The sequence below is a fragment of the Chroicocephalus ridibundus genome, chromosome 1 (genome assembly GCF_963924245.1).
Source record: "Chroicocephalus ridibundus chromosome 1, bChrRid1.1, whole genome shotgun sequence".
Taxonomy (NCBI): Eukaryota; Metazoa; Chordata; class Aves; order Charadriiformes; family Laridae; genus Chroicocephalus; species Chroicocephalus ridibundus.
In genome coordinates, this window is record NC_086284.1 from 121,148,833 (window position 1) to 121,170,813 (window position 21,981).

A 21,981-nucleotide genomic window follows, 5' to 3' on the forward strand; every position below is an offset into this window, starting at 1 on the left:
AATTTACCATAGAATAGCAAGGATTCCCTTAAATTACGGATGCATTCTCTTCTCACCTATATTAGTAGCTTTCTTGCAAAAAGCACTTTTGTAAATGTCATGATGCGCTGGAATCAATCGTAGTACATACCCTTTAAATAAAACAACAAAGTAATTCCTGAGAGCCATGGTATTTCAAGACATCCAGGGTAAACAGAAAATTTTATTGGTGCTTGGGTTTATTCTCGGGTGATCTGACAAGAGAGCAATACAAGAAAAACCTGTGGTTGTAGCTGAGACATAACCGTGAGGAGATTTTACTATGTATGTACTCTAGTCTCCACGGGAAGAGAAGATAAAGCCAAGTGTGGTTTCCTAAAAATGTGTGACCAGTGGATTATTTCCTGCTTAATAAAACGCAACTAAATGCGTCTAAGTTTCTCCAGATGGATATTATTTATGAATTGGGAAAAGATAAAATTAATAGGAACATCAAAGATGTGCTGAAAAGTTTCCTGATTAAATATTATCTGACCTCCAAACGTTCTTCCTCTGCATTTCCTGCAGCAATTTGGCTATTAGTCAACCCGTTAACTGTTCCTTCTACAGACATGCAGATGTCAGGTTTATAAATATCTGAATCAGAGCTGGAATTTAAACTTCACGTCGATTTAAATCCTGCTCCACAAGGTGACATTTTTTTTTTTGGGGGGGGGGACCAGATGCCCTGGTCTTATCTCTTTGCATTGCTCCCCTGGCAAAAGAGGGATCATACGCTTTTCGCGCTCAGGATTTCTCCAGCACAGCCAGCTATTCATCACCCGCGGTACTGGACAGAGGGATCGCTTGGCGTGCGTGACCGTAGCACACTGTTTTGGTTACAGCAGGAGTTCTGTTGTAGATAAAAGTCTGCAGAGCACTGTGGCGACCGAGCTGTAGAGGTATTTATCATACTTATACTTGCTCACTCGCTGCGGTTCAGAGCGCTCAACAAACTATAACGTGGAGATACAGGCACGGCTCTGTCCCGAAGGCAAGGGGATTCAAAGGATTCAGAATGACTTCTCTGTTTTCTTTCTTCCACCCGTACCGTGCCCCTTACTTGAAGTGTATATCAGATAAACTTCTCTTTTTCAGTTTTTTCCCTGCAAAAAAAAATACGAGGATGTCATTGGGAGAGCTCCACTCTGCCAACAAAACTCTGCACTGCAAATTTTCTGCCACTTTAGTAATATCTCTCTATCAAAATCCAAATGTGCTGGGAGAAGCTTATGTCTGCAAATCCCAAGAAGCTTTTCAGGCTCGTCATTAAGAGCATATTCTGAGTTGGGGTTTCACAGAAACCAGAGACGGGAGAGTGAGTAACAGTCTAGGTTAGACAGAATTTCATTAAAATAAATAATACATTCCGTGTATGTTCTTAAGGAGTTTTACGAACATGTGTCAAAACACTTCAGTGATAATTGTGACTATTATTCCTCTTCCTAGGCTGTAGCTTTTACTACTGTAAGCAGAGATTTCCAGGAACATGCCTGCTTTCCCACAGCTCCACACTCCCCACCAGGCAGATCACACAGGGTGAGTTTGGGACCTCTCTTGCCAGCGGGCAGCGGCAGCCATACGGCATGGACCATGGCAGGGCAACACAGGAGGACATGGCGGGTCAGGAAACCAGCCCAAACATGGCGCACGAGCAATATAGAATGAAAAACATGCAACGAACAGTGAGGCTTCACCAACGCCAGTGCCATCGATTGCCAAGCGCTACAAAGAGTGAATACAAGTCTGAGACAACAGCTGTGGAAGAATCACTGACATTACAGACAGGGCAATCCCACTTTAAGTCATAATCAAGGAGAAGAGGCAGCCGAAGAATGAGGGGTCTCTGATCTGCATAGTAAATTCTGTGTATTTAGTTAAAGATTTGCCAGAGAAGTAATTTATTGAACTTTAAGGGCTCAAATTGTTCTATATGAAATTTTAGATTAATTTACATCCCAAAGTAGCTAGCTGTGTTTGCTGAGCTAACTTGATTACATAGCAATTTTCAATGGACTTAATCTTTATACATCTGTAGCGAGAGCTTCCCTTTCAAAGACAATTCGGTGACATCCTGTGAAGCCCATGCACTGCTCTGGGGAGCCCAGCTGCTCCAGGATACGAATTAAAAATGCAAACTAATCTTCTCCTGTGCTATAGGTCAGCATCGGTTGCTGACGAACACATCCAAGACCCAGATATTTTTCGGAGAACACCTCAAACAGCCGTGCCTCGTGCTGGTTATTCCTGCCTCATCTGCAACGGCTGAGTGATCTTTCAGTGCCACAATGGGACTGAAATCCTGGCATAAACGTGCCATGGGACAAGCTCTCCTCAATCATATTGCTCTTCTATATGCCCACAAGGACATCAACACTGACGGTGCTAGAGTAAATGCAATTTTTGCAGAGGATGAAGACTGTCAGTGTTGTCAAGCTCCTGTAAATGTTCAAATTCTGAAATGGGTCATGAGACCACATAACTCTGTATGAACACGAAGCCACAGTTTTGCCTTGCATCCTATAATAAAATACAAAGATAGGCCAAGTAGTCCCAGCTAGTCTGTTCTGCAAGTTGTAACTTTTCCATCCCCCTTTCTCTGCATGGGAGAGCTCTCCGCTGGCTGTTTGGGGTTTGCTGGTAGTTTTGTTGGTGTCATTTCCTTACATTACAAATGAGACAGATTTGTCATATGCTGTCAGTATTCATGATTTTAAGGAGAAACCGGAACAGGTTTCATCTCTGAAACTGGGATTTACTTTTTCAAATGGCCCCACCCTGGATGCTGGAACAATAAGCTACCTGTGTGCGTTTCAGCCCATGAATCACTAGCTCTTCAGATCAACAGCTAATGAGCTGTTATTCAGACTGGGCGTTCATCCTGTGAAGATGTCAGGGTGCAGAAGGAGTTGGGCTTGGAGCCAGGAGTGCTCCAACATGGGGCAGGGACCCCTGACTAGGGTGCAGCCCCCTGGGCTCCGGTCTGGGCCAGGGGCAGGAACAGGATCCCTCCAGGGACCCGAGGCGATGCTCAGGGAGCCCAGCCAGGGCAGCAGGGCACGGGTCCAGGCACGGCACTGCTTGGGGCAGACCTGCAGCCCTGTCTGGGACAAAATGGTGCCCCTGGGCTCAGGGGGAAGGGTTCTGGGCGGGGGGGACAGCCAGGGAAAGTGAGGCTTGACAGTCCCCGTGGGGCACTGACACAAGATGCTTCCTCCTTGGAAGCATCCCTTTTCAGAAGTTACCTTTTACTGCTTATAACACTTCAATGAAAATAGTATGAACAAAATGAAAAAAGATTATAAAACATCCATGAGGGCATTCTGAGAGTAAACAGATCTACATATTACAGGTTAATTTTTGCAATAATTTTGGTTTCAGTGAAAGTTTCTACATTATTAAAATGCATATTAAGTTAATACAAAATTCTATTATCCACAACAAAATTATTTTACAGGCTATATTCACTAGATTTTTTACACAAATCCTTCTTTTCCAGAATTCAGTCAGTCGTAAAATAAATGATGTTCTCTCGTAATCTCATGAAGAGTATCATTTCTGTTACATGTCTGTTAGGCAGAAACAATACAAATTAAAATGTGGGGAATCAGTAGATCAAGAAGGACAACACTAGGTTTCAAAACTAAGCTCCTACAGAAAAGATTTTGTTTATTCCTCCTTACAAGTAGAATTTGCAGATTTGGAGTACAGTCAACCTTTAAATGTCTGGGTGCATAATACAACACCTACATCTATGGTTAAAAGATATTTTGCAGGTCTATATCATAACAAACTCCAAAATCTATTATTGTCCTCTCTCAGCTTTGACCTACTACTTGGCTACACACTACATTACCAATACCAGACAACAAGTTAGCTGTAAATATATATCTATTATGAGAAAACTGTAATGCAGTGCCTAAAACATTAGGACTGAATTCTGCACGCAGTTAAAATATGTCCTGACAAATTATTACATGAGTATTTTATTTGTTGCTGAGTTATCTGTTAAGATCACAGCAACACCAACAGCCAAGCTGGGAGCACTGCACTGGTGCCATAGCCATACATCATGACAAATAATGAAAGAGCAAATACTATTAATTCAACTACACAGCTCATTACGATGAAAAATTTATTTGCAGATACCTCCTTGATTAATGACTAATGCCTGGTTAATCTTAAACATATCCAATAGGAAAGAAACTGAAGTCAATGAGAGGTACCTGACATCAGAGCGAACACAATTTATCACTCCAATGAATAGTCCATGGCATTGTTCACTGTGCATACAAACACACACAAACACTTCCACAAGCTCTCTGGGATAATGAAGTATCCAGGAAATACACAAAAGACAGAAAACTCATGAGGCATATAGTATAGGTATTTGCATAGACAGTAGACAAAGGCAGCTGTGAGAAAAAGAGAGAACGAAGACATGCCTGCTGAAAGGAAATCTGTTCTACTCTCTTCTGCTGTAGTCAGTGGCATTTTGGTAGTTGCCAAAATTGTTGGTGCTTTCTGCTTCAATACGCTCACCCAGTTTCCTCAAATGCTTGGATTTGTGTTTCAACTGGATAGATTTACTTCATACTAGTGCTTAAGAGAATATTCTTTCGATTACAGCTGCTGATATCTTAAGACAGATTTCTACAGTACCTTTTCTGAAGAATTAGAAAGGTGCGATAAATAAAAAGTGTTGTATTTCGTACTCTGCACTAAACCGCATGATATTAAGCTGGTCCTTCAAAACATTTACATGTGTTTAACTAGGCTTGAATTTAGGAGTAGGTCCTTTGGTATGGGTGGATTACGTATAACAGCTGCCACATCGGATCGGACCAATACTCCGTCCCATCCACAAGAGGCAGAAGATGCTACACGGAAAGAGCACATGAGCCTGGCCACTGCGTGAAGTCCCTTCCTCTTGTACCATCCCAGACTTCTCACCTGCAGAACTCTAATCCATCGTCATGCAGGTGCTGAACCTTTCACATCAGGTTAGCCTATAAGATTCAGATGTAGCCCCTAGGTTATTTAGAGCTGTGGGCATGGAACAGGCTCTCCTATCAAACAAATCATGAAATAATTTCATTGAGACAACTTTTCTTTAGTAGCAAACCTATTAATCAATTCTACTAATTTAGTGGAGTCTCCCTGCAGTATGTACATAGTTACCTTAAACACAGACTGTAATGAGCTCTGGGACCAGGTGCAATTTTCTATTCAAAACAGAAGCAAGGTCCGACATATTGACATCCATCAAGGCACTAGCAACCACTGCCAGCAACAGCATGTACCAGCAATTACATTCCTCTTTTGTAATCAAAAGGGCAAACCCCACCTTTACGCCAGTGTCTCAGCAGAATCAGGGCCAAGGGCTTCCTAAACCATCCTGCCAGAGTCCCCCGAGTGCGCTGGGACGGCAGCTGCCTCCATGCCCTGAAACGAAGGCAAAAGGTGTGATCACGAAGGCTTCCTGCTAAATAGCTCAGGGGTTTCAAATGAGCAAGTGCAGCAAATGCTCGTGGTACAAAGGGGAAATGGGCTGGACAGCAGGGGAGGGGAGTGCAAAGCGAGAGCCGCAGGCACTGCCAAAACTGTGTCACAGCCAACCAGTAGATCACCTGTCACTAGGTAGAACATATTCACAAACGTACCAGTCTTACAGTGGTGACAGAGACCTACCGTTGAAGAACATCCAACAACTGATTTGCAAGTATTTTGGAGAAAATCTGCTTAGAAAATGAGAATTTTCTAAAAAGCTGCCAGTTTGCTCTAGATAGGATTCTGCTAGAATTTAGTTCCTACTATGTCACATTTTAAAATGTGACACCTAAACTAATTGAAGAAAAAAAAAATTACACTATTTAAGGCTTTCCGGAGATGGTTGAAATACCTAATTTTAAAATAATCCGAATTTTATGGTAGTTTTTCAGGGAAAAAAAGACCTTCCCTTTTGCTATATTAACAGTCAAACGCTTCTCTTATAGAAAGAATGATTAAAGTAAACCGTGGAATGACTTGGAGATTTTTTTATTCCTGGGCGCTCAACAGAAAGAGATAATGAGAATACTAACTAGGCAGTGCTCGAATAAAATTGACAAAATAAACTAAAAATAAGGAAGAGCTTTTCAATTCCAAATGTAAGAGGAAGAAAAGAGCTATATTATCATGTGTACCTGCAGTAGCTCTAGTGGCCTGCAGCTTTACAAAAGCACATCATAAATTACTGTGTAAAATCTATGAAACTGACACAAGACTCTGGTTTCTGAAGTAGTTGCCACACAAACTCCACTCGAGTTGCCAGAGCAGGGAAAGAAAATTAAAAAGTCAATATGGTATTGCCTTAAAAGAAAGACCTCTTGTCAAAAATATAAACAACAAAAACACCACTGGACTGGGAAACATTAGAAAGAAGTTTATATTTATAGAGGTCATTAGGAACAATAAGTATAAAAAATAGGAAGCCAGCAAAAAGCAAGCATATGTTCAGAAAAGAAAGGGAAAAAAGTCTCACGACAATGAAACATTTTCAAGATTTTGTAATGCCTAGTTAGTCAGTAGTTCATTAACTTCTTAAGCCCACAGACTGCCTGTAAAGTAAAAATATTACTGCTGAAAACCTCATGAGAACCTCTATGTACAGACCATGTTAAAAGCATTCAGGGCTTTGGATGGACATGTGCAGTAAGGTCAACTATTGCACCCTGAAAGGGCCCTGCAGATTCCATGACTTCAATTTATCAGAAACTTTAATACATTAAAAGAGGAAGTTATTTCGATAGCGCAGGACCCGACTGCATGGAGTTCAGCCAGGGAAGCAGAAGCCACTCTGTTTGAAAGTGGACACTTAGTGTATTTTTATACTCCTGGAGCGTTAAGACCCAGGAGACATCCCAGAGGTAAAAGAAATTAAGGTACTAGTCTATATATTCTCTGACTATTCAATAGCCAGAGCAGCTGACCTCTTAAAAATAAGAGGTGACTGACCCTATATCTCAATAAAATAGAGAAGTGTCAGCAGCTTCTGTGTTTTGGAGGCTAGTACACAATTTTTAATGCTTCCTAGTCATTTCGTACAAATGACCACTGGTTCTCTACCATCTGTCTGAGATGCACCAGAAGCTCTACAGAAAAGAAAGCTGAGCACTAACTAAAGAATGAGCCTTGTTTAGATGGGTGTGCAGGTTCTCTCTAGAACATTATAGTGCCGAAAATAGTTCCTTGTCTGCCCTCCAGTTCATAGGGCCAGATGATATGAACTCCTTGTAATAAAAGGCAGGAGAACCCCTAAGGATATTAGTTTGCTGGGAAATAGAGAAGAAAGAAGCTGTTAGAGTGAAAGATGGTGAGCTTGAAAGAGGAGAAATGAAAGAAAAAAGAATGAAATATTTTCAGAAACCAACATGAGTGCCAATAAGGGGAAAGAAAACTGAAAGCTACTGAGTGACCTTTACTTTTAGCATGGAAAATAAATGTTTCCTTTTATAGTTTCTTGTTAAAATAAGACCAGTAAGGGATCATGAATCTTTTTACAGTTTTATAGTTTCCCTTTCAGTGAACCATTTCAGTTTTACACGCAATTTTATAATGTAACTGCATAAGAATCTAAGCTTACCCTTAAAATGCCGTGATGTGAGCCTATGTATCTGCAACTACAGACACACACATACATTTATGTTTGAGTAAAAAAGAATCTGTAACATTGTTTTAATTCACACACACAAAAAAAATCTGCTTTGAAATTGAAGTGAAATGATATTTCCTAACAGCCTAATAATTAAATCAAAACAGAAAACAGAATACCCCCCACAACCATACACGCACACAGCTGTAATCACTATTTTTTAGCCGACACCGTGCCTTTGATCTTTCCTGGCCCTCTTCCATCTTCTAGACAGTACAATCCCAAAGGAATCATTGTCTACCAGATACTTCTCCATCCCTCACTGGCCCTGGACTGCCTGCCTCTGCAGCAATGTCATATGGAAAATATGACGGTAAACGTCCTGCAGCAATGTCCTGCAGAAAGCGAGGAAGTCAATACCCACAGACTTTTTATCTGACTTGTTCTCCCCCTAGAAATAGACCCCTCACTTACTAGAAGTCCGTAAGCACTGCTGGAAAAGAGGGTGGACATGCCACCAGTCATCTTTCATCACAGCCATAAATCAGGGGTTTCCTCTGTGCGTATATCCTGAGGAGGCTGTTAGGACCCCGGCGTTCATTGAGTCCTTTCTTATGGAAGAACTTGCTGATGGTGCCTGAGTGAGCAGGACTGGTTCAGGGTATTGCTCAGAGTCAATAACTTTCAGAGTATCTGGAGACGTTTCTGTTCTCCACATGGTTTACTGGTACCAAAGACCAAACTCTAACAGTAGCAGATCAGTCCAGTATCTTTGATCTGACCTTGACACTGGTCCTCTAGATTGGCATGTACCAAGATATATTTAGTTCTATCCCTGAAAATACTTCCTCTAATATCTGGAAATGGCTGTTTTCTGCTACCTGCTTTGCAGTGAATGAGGGCTGCTGCTTTTCTAGATGGCTCAGATGCCCCTCAGCATAGCTCTGATATTTAATCTTGGCTGGATTATGGCACTTCTCAAGTCTGTGTTGGCTTCTGTTGACCGTCGCACTAATCCGACATTTTTCTCTCTCTGTGCCTCACTGCCTGCAGAAGTTGTCTTCTTTTCTTATGATTTCAAGTATTCTGGTCTGTATGTAACTTTTTTAGGTAGTTTGTGAGTCTCCACGGTGCATGGTTTGTCCTGTTTGAAAACCTCTTTCCTCCACTCAGGTTATAAACAGCCAGACCAAGTTACCTGTGGCTTCAAGATCAGGCCCATCAGTTCTGGGTAGCTCCTCCTTTCAGAACATCCTCTGGATAGGCTGGACTTCCTGGGAAAATAAATAGATAAACAATAAATAAATAACATGAAAAGCACTTAAATCCCAAGGGTTTTGTAGTAATGTGCTGGGTTTGGATGCGACAGAGTTAATTTTCTTTATAGTAGCTAGTATGGGCTTTATTCTGGATTTGTGCTAAAAACAGTGTTGATAACACAAGGGTGTTTTAGTTATTGCTGAGCAGTGCTTACACACTGGTCAGCAGTGTGCTGACAGACACAGACAGTCAAGGCCTTTTCTGCTCCTCACCCTGCCCTGCGAGTAAGCTGGAGGTGCACAAGAAGCTGGGAGAAGACAGAGCCGGGACAGCTGACCAAAGGGATATTCCATACCATATGATGCCATGCTCAGCATATAAAGCTGGGGGAAGAAGAAAGAAGAGGGGGACATTTGGAGTTAGGGCATTTTGTCTTCCCGAGTAACCATTACACATGATGGAGCCCTGCTTTCCTGGCAATGGCTGAACTCCTGCCTGCCGATGGGAAGCAGTGAACGAATGCCTTCTTTTGCTTTGCTTGTGTGAGCAGCTTTTGTTTTACTTATTAAAGTGTCCTTATCTCAACCCACAAGTTTTCTCACTTCTACTCTTATGATTCTCTCCCCGTCCCACCAGGGGAGAGTAAGCAAGCAACTGTGTGGTGCTCAGCTGCTGGCTGGGGTTAAACCATGACAAGGAATTAGATTCTTCTCATGTCCTGCACTTCAGTACTCATCATCAGGCTAGAGCAGAGGAAGGAGGAAGGGAAGAGAAACGTGCAGATTTCTTTCCTTCCCCTCCCCATGGCCAGAGAGACGGTCCCTGTCCACCTCTGCAGAGGAGAGGGCAAGCTTACCCAGGGGGGAAGAGGGTTGGTATGCAGAAGCAGGGCAGGACCACAGGGTAATTTTCCGCTGCCCAGAGTAACAGAAACTCCCCTACAATATATCAATTAAGATGATGTACATATTTTAAGTTCTGTCTCCAGAACTTCTCTATCCCTTCAATTTATAAAGCATTTTGACATTTTCTAATCCCTTTGGGTTTTAAACTCGGTTTTTGAACTCTGATTTTGCCAGGAATTCAGTAGCAAAGAAAAGCTAATGAGAGAAATTTCTGTCCCTTGAAGTCAATGCCATACAATGAGAACCCACATGATATGCCAGGGAATATTACATCTTTTGTTCTCTTTTCGAGCTAGGTACAATGGAGCTTTATCAATGAAGCTATACTAGCAATAACTTCTAATAAATACATGGCACATAGCAGCTAAAAGGAGAAAGAAAACAACTTTAATGATAGATACAAGACCCTTCACACAATGTGTTTCTGGAGGGGTTATTATAAGTGGCAGCAGTGGCCTATTCTTCAGTCTCCTGCTTTTTGATATACTGGGATTCGGGGCTGGTCTTAAAATGGATGTGTTGCCTTATAAATTATATAGCATATTGAAGCATGCTCATGATATGCTGCCAAATTTATAGCCTGCTGCTGACTATCCTCTAGATCAGACCACTCTCCTCTCCTGCTGGTAGAGGCTCAGGGAAGAGGTAGGATGGACACAGCAAAAGCTGACAAGAAACCACAAGGATACAGGAGACACAAAGCCAGACGAAAGGTTAAAGATAAGAAACAAAAGCTGTTGTTTCTGCTATGTGTTTCTGTCAGGTTTTGTGAGAGGAAAGACATTATGGGAAGTTATCCAGCAGACTTCCTTTTTATTAGGCTGGTTTGTCCGTCAGCGCAGTGTGTCTCTGCAGAACTGCTCACCATTCCCACCAGCAGGGAGCCTACAACCACACCTGACATGGCACATTCACATACTCCCGGAAGAAGACAGAGAAGTAAGAAGTAATCCCTGACAGAGACCCAAAATAGCAAATTCGCAAAGAAAAAAAGCCTCTGGCTGCCTATTCACCATCCCTGCCAGGGGAACCCCAGCTGCCCCAGGTGCCGTGAGGCTGTGCTCTTTGACCCCATGCTGGTATAAATCAGCACCAACAACTCTACTGACGTTAATAGAGTTATATCAGCGCAGGGTCAGAATCAAGTCCTCTGGTGTTTCCACTTCAGGCTATATTTCCAATTATGATTTCTAAATGTACAGAGAGGCAACCGAGTACACATGGACATATACTGACATGCACCGTTCCTCTGCATTTAGACACTCTGAGGACCAAAGGTATGTTCCTTCCTCTGAAAGTAAAATAGAGGCAAGGTAAACAAAGGATTTGCAACTACTGGAGCAAGTAATGCTGCGTGTGATCATTTTTAATGAAAATGTCAAGTACCAGTTCTGCCCAACAGCAACCTGGAACTGAAAACCTCTTTTCTGAGTCAAGCTGACCAGGACTCATATCTGTATTTCTTCTATTCTGAATCATTGCCTGAAATCAGCCAGCTAAAGTAGACTCCCGATGCACATACACTCTCCCCTCTCCCAGCACCAGAGGCAAACATTCAGAAGTTTTGCTTCATTTCATTGCCAACCTGAAAAAAACATATCAAAACCCTGGAAACCACTGAAAACAGGTACTGTTTTCCACTTGTCAGCCTCAGTGACTGGCCCATGAGGCCAGTAATAAACTTCCAAGTGTTTACTGCTATTGCAGTTCTAAGTCATGTGCTCAGTCCTCCAAGATGAATTCCACTTCTTTGGGCTCCTGAGGGCCATTTTTCCTCACCTTGTTGATGGGTATGCTCCCCATCATCCCAACAATCCCCTACAGTTCTTGGGTCCCTCTCATCACAGTTAGGTATCCACAGCTGATCCTGCTCATCACAGCAACTGATTGAGCCCACACATATTTCTTGGTGACACCCTTGTCTTCCACTGTATTCAAACGTCTGCCATTGCTTTCATTCCTGAACATGCTACTGATTGTCCAAAACGACTGAAAGGAAGCAGCTCATGCACATCACCATCATAGTCCCAGTGTGTGTTACAACACGCTGTGTCAAGAGAGTTGATTGAAACATTCCCCAGAAGATGCCTTGAAACAAGGGTTGGAGTACCAGATATAGCATGCCTTTAAGAAAATACTATTAAGATGGATGATAGCAGTAAGTGAGCCACTAACATCAACAGAGACTGACATAATCAAAAGAAAACACAGAGGTGTCTTGCACAGTATTAATTAACAGCACAGTTTTTACTGTTCAAGTAGGTTCAATAGTTTGTTCAGAAGAGATTCTCTAATTAATTTAAAATTATTCTGCATATCCTAGTAGGTCTATATTTTTGTTACAAAAAAACCCCACAACAAACCAAACAAAAACCCCAACGACAATGCAGGTGAAGGGATTAATCCTTCTAAAAATACATTGAGGGTTAAGACCCTTTGGTCTCTGTGAAAAGACACCCAGCATGGGCTGGGTAAGCAGCAAACTAGCAGGCATCTTAAACCCTGGAATCAAAAACTCACCTTCACTTTTGGAGTAACACCAACCGGTGTAGGGCTAGAGGAGGCAAGTGAGCAGGTTTTCATATTTTATAAGACAGCAATGGTGCCTTGGCAAAGTACTGCCCATGAAAGAAGGTCCTTACATATTCTGGGAGGATAGAGACATCCCTGTTAGAAGAGCTCACATAGCTGATATAAGATGAGAAATATTAATTGGAACGAGCACAGGATAACAATAACAGAATGAAATTCAGTGATCACAAGATACCAGCTATGTAGAATCATAGAATCATTTAGGCTGGAAACGGTCTTTAAGATCACTAAGTTTAGCCGTTAACCTAGCATTGCCAAGTCCACCACTAAACTATGTCCCTAAGCATCACATCTATATGTCTTTTAAGTACTTTCAGGGATGGCAACTCAACCACTTCCCTGGGCAGCTTGTTCCAATATTTGACAACCCTTTCAGTCAAGAAATTTTTCCCAATATCCAATCTAAACCCCACCTGGTGCAATTTGAGGCCGTTTCCTCTTGTCCTACCACCTGTTACCTGGGAGAAGAGACCAACCCCCACCTCTCTACAGACTCCTTTCACACAGCTGTAGAAAACGATAAGGTCTCTCCTCGGCCTCCTTTTCTCCAGACTAAACAATCACAGCTCCCTCAGCCGCTCCTCATAAGACTTGTGCTCCAGACCCCGCACTAGCTATTCTCTGAACACACTCCAGCACCTCAACCTCTTTCTTGGAGCGAGGGGCCCAAAACCGAATACAGCATTCGAAGTGCACCAGTGCTGAGCACAGGGGGCACAATCACTTCCCTCGTTCTGCTGGCCATGCTATTGCTGATACAAGCCAGGATGCTCTCGGCTGCCTTGGCCACCTGGGCACGCTGCCAGCTCATATTAATATAAAATGGTAGTTGGTATCACAAAATAACAATTAATTCTGACCAACAGGAATATATATATATATATTTAACCAGCATCTGTGCTGCTACACATCTGTGTATCTATCTGTGAATCTTGGTTGTGACAGATGCAAAATATTTGTATGTGTTTTATGAGTTAAGGGCAGAGGATCGTGACTAGCAAAGTACATGATGGTAAAAGAATGTTTAAACACAGACACATGAAAGGGAGAGCTGATCATTTCATTTATGTACTCGCCAGTAGGTCCCTCGTTCATCCAAAAAAGTGTCACCGGTGTCACTATTTGCAGACTTGAGGAGCTAATTGATGCAGCTGCAGCTGAACTCAATATTTTTGCTGGCAAAATAACATGAAATGCTGTGGAATTACAACAACCTAAAGGAGTTGCAGGTGGTCTGCCGCAAGATGCAGCAGGAGACCAGGTTCACTCCATGAGCGCAAAAGCGGCCTCATATCAAAATGGAGAGAGACTATATGTTGTGTGCATGCATGAGGATAGCTGAAGCCTGGGAAACCCTGAGCAATTCCAGACCTGGAGGATTAGAAGGTGAGCAGCTGGAATACCAACGCTGTATAACTTTGGGATATCTCATTCAAAGACAAAATCCACCCCATTATCAGGAAATCCCTGAAAGGATTTTGCCCGTTCTGGCTGTTGTCAAGGAAGAAAACTACAGCACCTACTGTAGGTGACTGCAAGATCATTCAGCTTTAATTACACGTATATTTCTGTAAGGGGTATTTGAAAGAGTTTGGATTTTGAACTCTTTATGTGTCATTGCAGACTTCTTAGTATACAATGGGGCTGTATAGACGCTAACTATTACTTTCCACATTATTGGAATTAGTCTTGAATTAGGAAAAGTGACAGATTTATTAGATAGCCATTATGGGGTTTACTCCATTTGCCCGCACAGTATAAAAAAAAGTTTGAATTAACACATTACTGTAGACAAAGGTTTTAAGTAACATAATCATCTGGCCTTTATCAACAACCCGAATCAGACACTTCGAATTTGTATCCACCTTTTTATGATACTTGCTTCAAACTCTTGTCCATTCTAATACCTCATGTGCTTTTTAATTTCCTTTTTGATCATTTCGGGAAGTGAAGATTTCACACACTGAAATGACACCCAGTCTGGATAGTTACAGGTCACCTAATTCAGGTGATTCTTTTTCCAAATAATTTATTTTGCACTTTCCAGTAGAGAATTTTACTTAATCTTAATATATGAAAGTAATTGTTCTTGTCAGCTGAAAATTTTGAAACTTCATTTTTTGTCCTGTTTTCCAAACTACACGTTAACATAAGGAACAACTTCTTAGTACATGACACTGTGGTATGCCCTATTAAACTTTGCCATCTTATAAAACAATGATTTATTTGTATTTTTTTTTATGTTCTTTGGATATCTCTTCTCTTGTTTAGCGACTGCTTTCATGATGGTCTATGAGTATTAAATCACCAGAAACCGAGACCCCTAATGCCTGTCTAGCTGTCTTCTGGTCTTAACAAGGTACCTACATCAGGAATAAGGATTTTAGAAATCCTCCTAGAGCACCAAAGCATCGGACCAGGATCTACTTTTCTCCTCTAGAGTTTTTTCATAGTGCTTAGTATGAGCTCTGCAGGAGTGGAGTCACTGAGAATTGGTTGGATTGCATCCGTCTTTCACAGCACCTACAGTTTGGTCAAGGGACTGATTTCTGCCACAAGCCCCTGTATGTTTCACAGCGTGGTGAAACAGTTGTATTCTTCTCATTACTTCTTTCCAGAAATGACTTAAAAACTATAACCATCCCAACATTTTCTCAGATTTAGAAACAAAGCGCATCATTAATGCTGTATGGAAGGAGAGAGACTCAAAACATTTTAAATGAGGCGAAAAGAATGTCAAGTCTCCCCTCAAATAAACTTGGTAGGAAACATGGAGTATTGTACTGTGGGTTACTATAACTACTACATCTACTACAGGGAACATGATGATCACCACAAAGAGCTTAGTAGATGCTCTTTTAGAGAACCCTATGACTATAGCCTCAGCAACGTCTTCCTGGTTTTGAAGAGAAACAAGAAAAAGCAGTATAATAACCATATATTCAGGTAATTTTTCATTCACAAAGAGCAAGTTGGGGATCTGCTTTCTGTGAATCCTGCTTATGTTAAATGTAATATATGTACACTAGTAGTTCTCTATATATTTTTACTGCTCTGAAAAACAATGAGAACTTGTAAATTCCCCTGCTTGTAACAGAAATACTATATAGCCTTTTAGATAAAGTACTTTTTTTTTTTTTTTTTAAACACTACACAAACAATTGTATTCAATAGGGGAGCTTAGCAACACTGCAGGAGAAGCTTTTTTACTCGTGACGCATTAACGCTATGCACAGGAAATAATTATATATAGCAAACGGAGGAGTGTGCAAATTTAACAAATGTTTATTATTTTGACTCCTACACTCTGTATGTTTGCAATCATAAATCACTCCTCACCTAAGAAATTGAATTCAACCTCTCATTTTCCTTAACTAAAGCACTACCTATGGTGCAGGCAACAAAAGTCTTATAGCACCCACACAAACACCTATTATACTGGATTTACACCTCTTTTCCTCTTCAAAATAATCTTCCTGCTCATAACATTCGAAAATTAATCAGTTACTGTAGAAATAAGTACTATAGCTTTATGGGTGAAACTTGGGGATATTTATCTAGGCAGTACGAAGAAGCTATTTTATATCATGGACTGAAAAAGATAAGCATATAGGTAGACAATTCATGGCTGACAGTACGTGTTCTAAATATAGCTGCTCTACCAAAAAGTGCAAAGAAGCAATAGCAAATTCTCTTGCCGTGATACACTGCCTTGTCAGTTATCTTCTTTCAATGCTGCACGCACGTATAATAAAATGAGAATAAAGAAACATTAAATATAGATAACGTATTTATCAAGAGAGCACCTAAGTGACAGGAATTAATTTAGATGCACGTTCTTCAGGTTGAGGAGGAAGGAATAATGACAAACAGTTATACTGTATCGTTCTAGCTGAAGCAAAGAAAGTTTTTATATTGAAGCTATTAACAGTTTTTATTTGCCAGGAGAAACTATTGATTGGCATTATGGTCAAGTATATTTAGCAGAGTAAAATTCTGATGGTCAGATAGAGTATGCATGATTGTGTGCAGCAATATAAAGAAGCCAAGGGACATTAATCATCCACATAACAATATGCATTTTGTTTGCACTTCATTTTAGAAATACGCTTGACAACTACTTTTTTCACTGAATTTTGAAACTTATTCCTGTTCTTAATTATCACATCTGCTCTCTGGAAAAATATAATGGTCCTAGTTTACCATACACTGAACATGTCTCTGGAGACAAGAAGAACCAAAAAGGAAAAAAGAAAATCGTTGAGAATACATTTTTAAAAACTCCATATTTCTATTCACTGGTTCCCAGGAGCCACAATGAATCACACTCAGTTTTGTTTTCTAAAGGTAAAATTCCACAGAATCAACATTTTGTTTAGTATCATAAATAAAAGCATAAGATTTGAGGATCGGCTTGTTACAAAATTCTCTGTATTACTCAAAAGTCACGATTCCTAGTTCAACATTTCTTAGCTTCAGTTTCTAAGCCAACTCATTCCTGAAATATCAGACATTAAAAAAAGTGGAGGAAAACTGAAGCATATCAGTGAAGGCTGACTAACATAATAACCAGTTCCACATTCATCTGATACGCACAGAAAGTTTCCATAGCATATTCTTGAAAAAATAACAATAAAAATGCAGTACAGTTCAAGCAGAGATTTACTAGTGGGTAAAGTGCAGCTAACATTGTCATACTTTTAAAAGAAAAAAGAATGAATTGAAAGACTGCAAAGCTCACATGAACAGACTTTTTGTATATGTAAGAGTTATAAACAGGCAAATAAAAGTCTCTAGGAATTCTAGCTATGGAAGTATTTACATTGAGGAGGTTAATCACGGCAAGGCACCCATGCAAACACAAGGAATGAAGTAGGCATTGGAGTGGTGAAGGCCAGAGCTGATTCCTCTAAGGAACTCACAGAGTTATTAAAAATTCCATATTTAGTTCAGAAAAATAAAGACCTGTACAGACAAAGTCCAGGAAGTAGATTTTGCATATTTTTTTTGTGTAAATTAATACAGGTAAACTAATTTGATGCCTGTGGAACCTTATCATCACAAACCAGCTTTTGCACAAAATAGCTTTTTTTTTTTTAGCTCCCGTTCCTTCTCATGTGGTTTTATTCCTCAGAGAAAGACTGCTGCACAGCTGTAAGACAGTATGTATATGTCTAAGATGCTACAGAAAACCAAACCTCATTCATGTCATCGTTCACAGAGAGAGAGAGTGCATTGGTGACAACATACTTGATAACTGGCTGAGTTGTTAACTGTAATAAAATTGTTTGGAACAGAGAGGCCTGATGTTTTTATTAAGCTGGTTCTTACAAAACCATTACTGCTGCAGAGTTGTGACAGTTGCAATTTTTTCCAAATTATGGCACTCTTGAGTGTGGAAACACTGAGATACAGAACAGTAGAAGAGCATCTGTTCTTGAAAGAAATGATTTATGAGTATAAATAGGAATATATATGTGTGTGTGTATATATATACACACATGTACCAATACAAACATAGCCAAATATTCTCACTGAATTATTTTCACATGTGGCACACACAGCAATAGCACAGATCAGCACACAGGCCCCATCAGGAAATGCACTTTCATTGAAACAAGTGAAAATAGATCTGGGAGATTCCAAAACTCACCAGTGGTTTTTGTTCATGAAAAATTGCTCTGTTTCCTGATAGAAACAGAGGTCTTAAAAACCTACACAACTCTCAACAGTTTCAGGACATATGTACCAGTTTGTTAACTAGTAAGTTATCCACCAATTGAATTACAATTCACCATTTTCAGTTAATAACAGGGTGGTAAAACACAGCCACTTTGACTAAAACCCTCCTGTAAATCATCTACCTGTGTTTGCTTCCTCTGTGCCCCTCTCTTGCTTCAGTTTGTTCCCAGCAAAGTCTATCCAAGGAAGTACCTTTTCTTCTGCAGTGCTGTAGCTGAGAGTCAGAGCAGGCACCTGTGATTCAGCACAATGATCCTTGTGCCAGGGATGTTCCTTTTGCCATTTCTGCAAAACACCAGTAGACCAAGACAGAAATAAGATATTATATTTTTGGGGTGGGGGGGGGTGGGGGAAGCCAAAACACGAAGAACATTTGTGCATGGTACTGCTAGACCTTTACAACTTAGTTTCGCAAAGCTCAGAGAGGCTGCGTGTAACTTTTCCTCTTGGCCGTATCTCTAAACTCCTGAGGTTTGTGCTAGGTCTAAGCTATAGACTGAGTGATGTTATACTTCTGCTGTCAAGGAACCCAAGTGAAGTGCCCAGAGAGAGAGCTCACCCTCCCCTCCTCTAGTGCTGGTTCACACAGAGGGTAGCAACCACTCTCTTAGCTGCCTCAATGGGAACAGAAGTCAAGAAGATGCTGCGAGGAGATTTCCAGGCAGCCAGTCTGAAGTATTAGAAAGAATGTCATTGGAGGTGCAAATTCAAACATACTGAGAATGAAGAAAAAGAAAATTATTTAGTAACTCTTCTTGTCATTCTAAGGGAGTCAATGCCATTAATATTAAAGGAGTTGAAAAGGGAAGGTGAAAGCGAGCTTTGGAGTAGAATCAAGTTTCCTGCACCTACTGAAATTATTGCTTCATCTTGCACAAGCGATGATTTGGTTCTGTGGTCTTCATGTGCTGAATTTCTGTGATCTGCTGTGAAAACACACCGAGTTACTCGGTTTCAGCCAGGCAGAGTGGGAGCTGCTTTTCCAATACATAAGTAAATTATACTGCAACCTGTGGAAAGTTCCAAGTATCAAACCCCCAGCTTTAATGAATACTTTCCCATGATTTTTTGAATTACTGCTGCTTGCATATTATAGAACTTGGGGTGACACCCCCTTAAAATGCCCGGATGAAAAGCTAAGGAAATTAATCATTCAGTTGGCATGGCAAGGTGTAAAGATTACCCTGTAAAGGAGGTATGATACTACCTAACACTGAGGAGAGGGCAAAATACTGCTGTCCATCAAGCATCTTTAGCCCAAAGTAAGGTAATAAGAAGCTAAAATAGCATGCACTTATGTAACGAAAGGTTACAAGAAAATATATGCTCTGTCATGCTAAGATACATTACACAACAGTCAAATACTGATATTTTTAATTGTTTCAGTCCCCAGTATTGTTACTTAACAATATTCTTCTATAATAATATGTATGCAAGTGAGTCGAAATAGAGGGACATGGATGATTATTGTTGCATTAGATGCAATGATCTGTCACACTGAACATTATCCTAACTCAGAAACAGTACAATTGACATCAGTTGACTCTTGTGAATAAAGGAAATTACCTTACAAAGAGCATCATGTGGAAAGATCATATTCATAAGAAAGCATAATTCTTTAACGCCACCAAGTATCTCAAATACACAGCGGATTTGCTGTGTTACTTGTGTACGCTTCCTGATTCAAACTTACATTTAGTCTTTAACACAAACTTCTTGAAAGCAGATATGCATATTTGTGTGCCTGCATGCCTGCAGGCAACTACAAACCAAAGTGAACTTCCAAAAGTAAACCGAATAAGGTTACATCCCTAATCAAAGCAGTGAAGTCTACACTTGTAGAAATCCATCAAGCTGTTCAGGCTCACACACTACACTAGTCAGTCCTATTGGGACTGCTAATATAGGTAAAAGGAACCATTAGTCTTTTTTTCAAGTTTAGACACAAATTTTCTGAAAGAAGCTTGATTTATCAGCGGCCCTGGGTCAACGCAACTCTGCCCAATATTGTAGATGTCAATTGGTTTCATGTGTTAATCAGCCACCAGAAAAAGATACAGCTTTGGTGAGCTTGTTATACAGGAGAAAATATGAAATATCTGCTCTTCCAAAGCCATAAAAAAAATTAAATATTTTGCTAAGAGAACAGACAATATGTTCTGTCCTCTTAGGTGGACGTTGCACAAAGTAGTAGGGAGGACAGATCAGCCATCCCCACCCTTTCCCGTTCCATCTTCGTGATCACATTAAGGATTCCACGAGTCTGTAGATATTCCAGATGCAGATTTAACTCAGGTTTCAGTACGCTGCAATTTTGCTAGCAGAAAAGGTACAAGTTCTGCAAGATTATACTTGACCCAAATGACACAGGCTACATGCCCAAATGGATGGAACTTCCTGTTACTTGTCCTGGTAACTTTTACAAGCTCCAAACTGAAGGGCAAAGTCCACATGCCAGGGCAGCCTGTTCTTGCTCTCCCCTAACTGCTTCCATCTATCTTATATCCATAAGTACAAAAAAACCCCATCTAAATATCTAAAATTAAGATCCCATGCTCCAGTGTTGGCATTTTGACAGAAACAACCAGGTCTCAAACTTTGTTTAGTGAGCACTAGCATGGCAATTTATAGCAATGAGAATTTTTAAAATTTCCGTTTTCCCTTAAACTTCTGATAGATACAGATAGTATTTCCCAGGCTCCACCAAAGTCACCTCCCTTCTTACTGAGCTGTGGAATGACATGAGAAGCCTGAACCAAAGAGGAAGATGAATTCATGAAGCACCAAAATACAATTCCCACCAGGCTTTAAAAAATTAGCAGGTTTTTGGACACAAGCCATACCATATTCAACTGTTAGGCAAAATATTTAGCTTTTCCCATGGGAAAAGCAAACCTCTCTTCTCTTCCAAAACAGTTTTTCTGGTTTGTTTTGTTTTGTTTTGTTTTAAAAAAAAGAAAGCATTAGCCAACTCTGTTAGAGATAAAAATGACTGAAACTACTTTTTGCAAATTCTACACACGAGTGGTGTTTTATTCTACGTTCTTCTGGAGTTTGCGTCATTCAGATTACACATCAAGTCTGTTATAAAAAGTCAGCTACAGGATCAGGACCGGATACTGCAGTTAGACTCCAATTCCTCACTTTTGGTTGGTGCTTCATTAAAATCAGAAATATCTAATTAAAAAAAAAAAAAGTAAAGGGGAACATCTTGCTTCACTGAGTTTTATTTTCATTGGGTTAAGGTCCACATAAAAGTAATGTAAAAAAAAAAGAAATACTAAAAAAAAGACAGGTCATTTGGGAAGGCTGCAGATAAAAATATTAAATCTCTCTGTGAAAGACAGTGTATCCTCTATGACATGATTTTAAGGTATAGAAAATTATATACGGCATACATTGTATGATAAAATAACACAACAAGCTAATGTTAGCCACAGAAAAAAAAGCCAGCTTAATGAGTCCCACAACTCCTTAAAAAACTGGAATATGCTGAGAAACTAACTTCTCTAAAAATGGATCCACAGGACTTTTCATGTCTGCAAATATGCATTTTTAAAATTACATCTGGAGAAAACCTGTACTATTGGAGGCATCTGATCCATCTGTTGTTGTGTTACTTTTCTACTAAGTATCTATTGTCTGGAAAATGTTTCATAAGTAGACAGAAAAAAGAGCTGTAACACATTTAATATTAAGGAACATGTTCAGAATTATTCTTTTCTTCATAAATGTTCGTACGCCTGTGTTTTAACCCTCTTTTCTCTGTCTTTCAATATTTTCTTGCTTCTGCCTACACCTGCAACAAATTTGGCAAGTAATGTTCACAGC

The 21,981-nt window shown here is 40.2% G+C and overlaps 1 long non-coding RNA gene across 1 annotated transcript; it reads right to left on the minus strand.

Annotated features, from left to right (window-relative positions):
* Nucleotides 1–717: 717 nt before the first annotated feature.
* Nucleotides 718–18,414, minus strand: LOC134526825 (uncharacterized). Its single transcript, XR_010074045.1, has 4 exons — nt 18,273–18,414; nt 8,850–8,925; nt 5,366–5,463; nt 718–1,124 (listed from the first exon to the last, which is right to left on the minus strand). It is a non-coding gene; the product is annotated as an uncharacterized LOC134526825 (long non-coding RNA).
* Nucleotides 18,415–21,981: the final 3,567 nt, after the last annotated feature.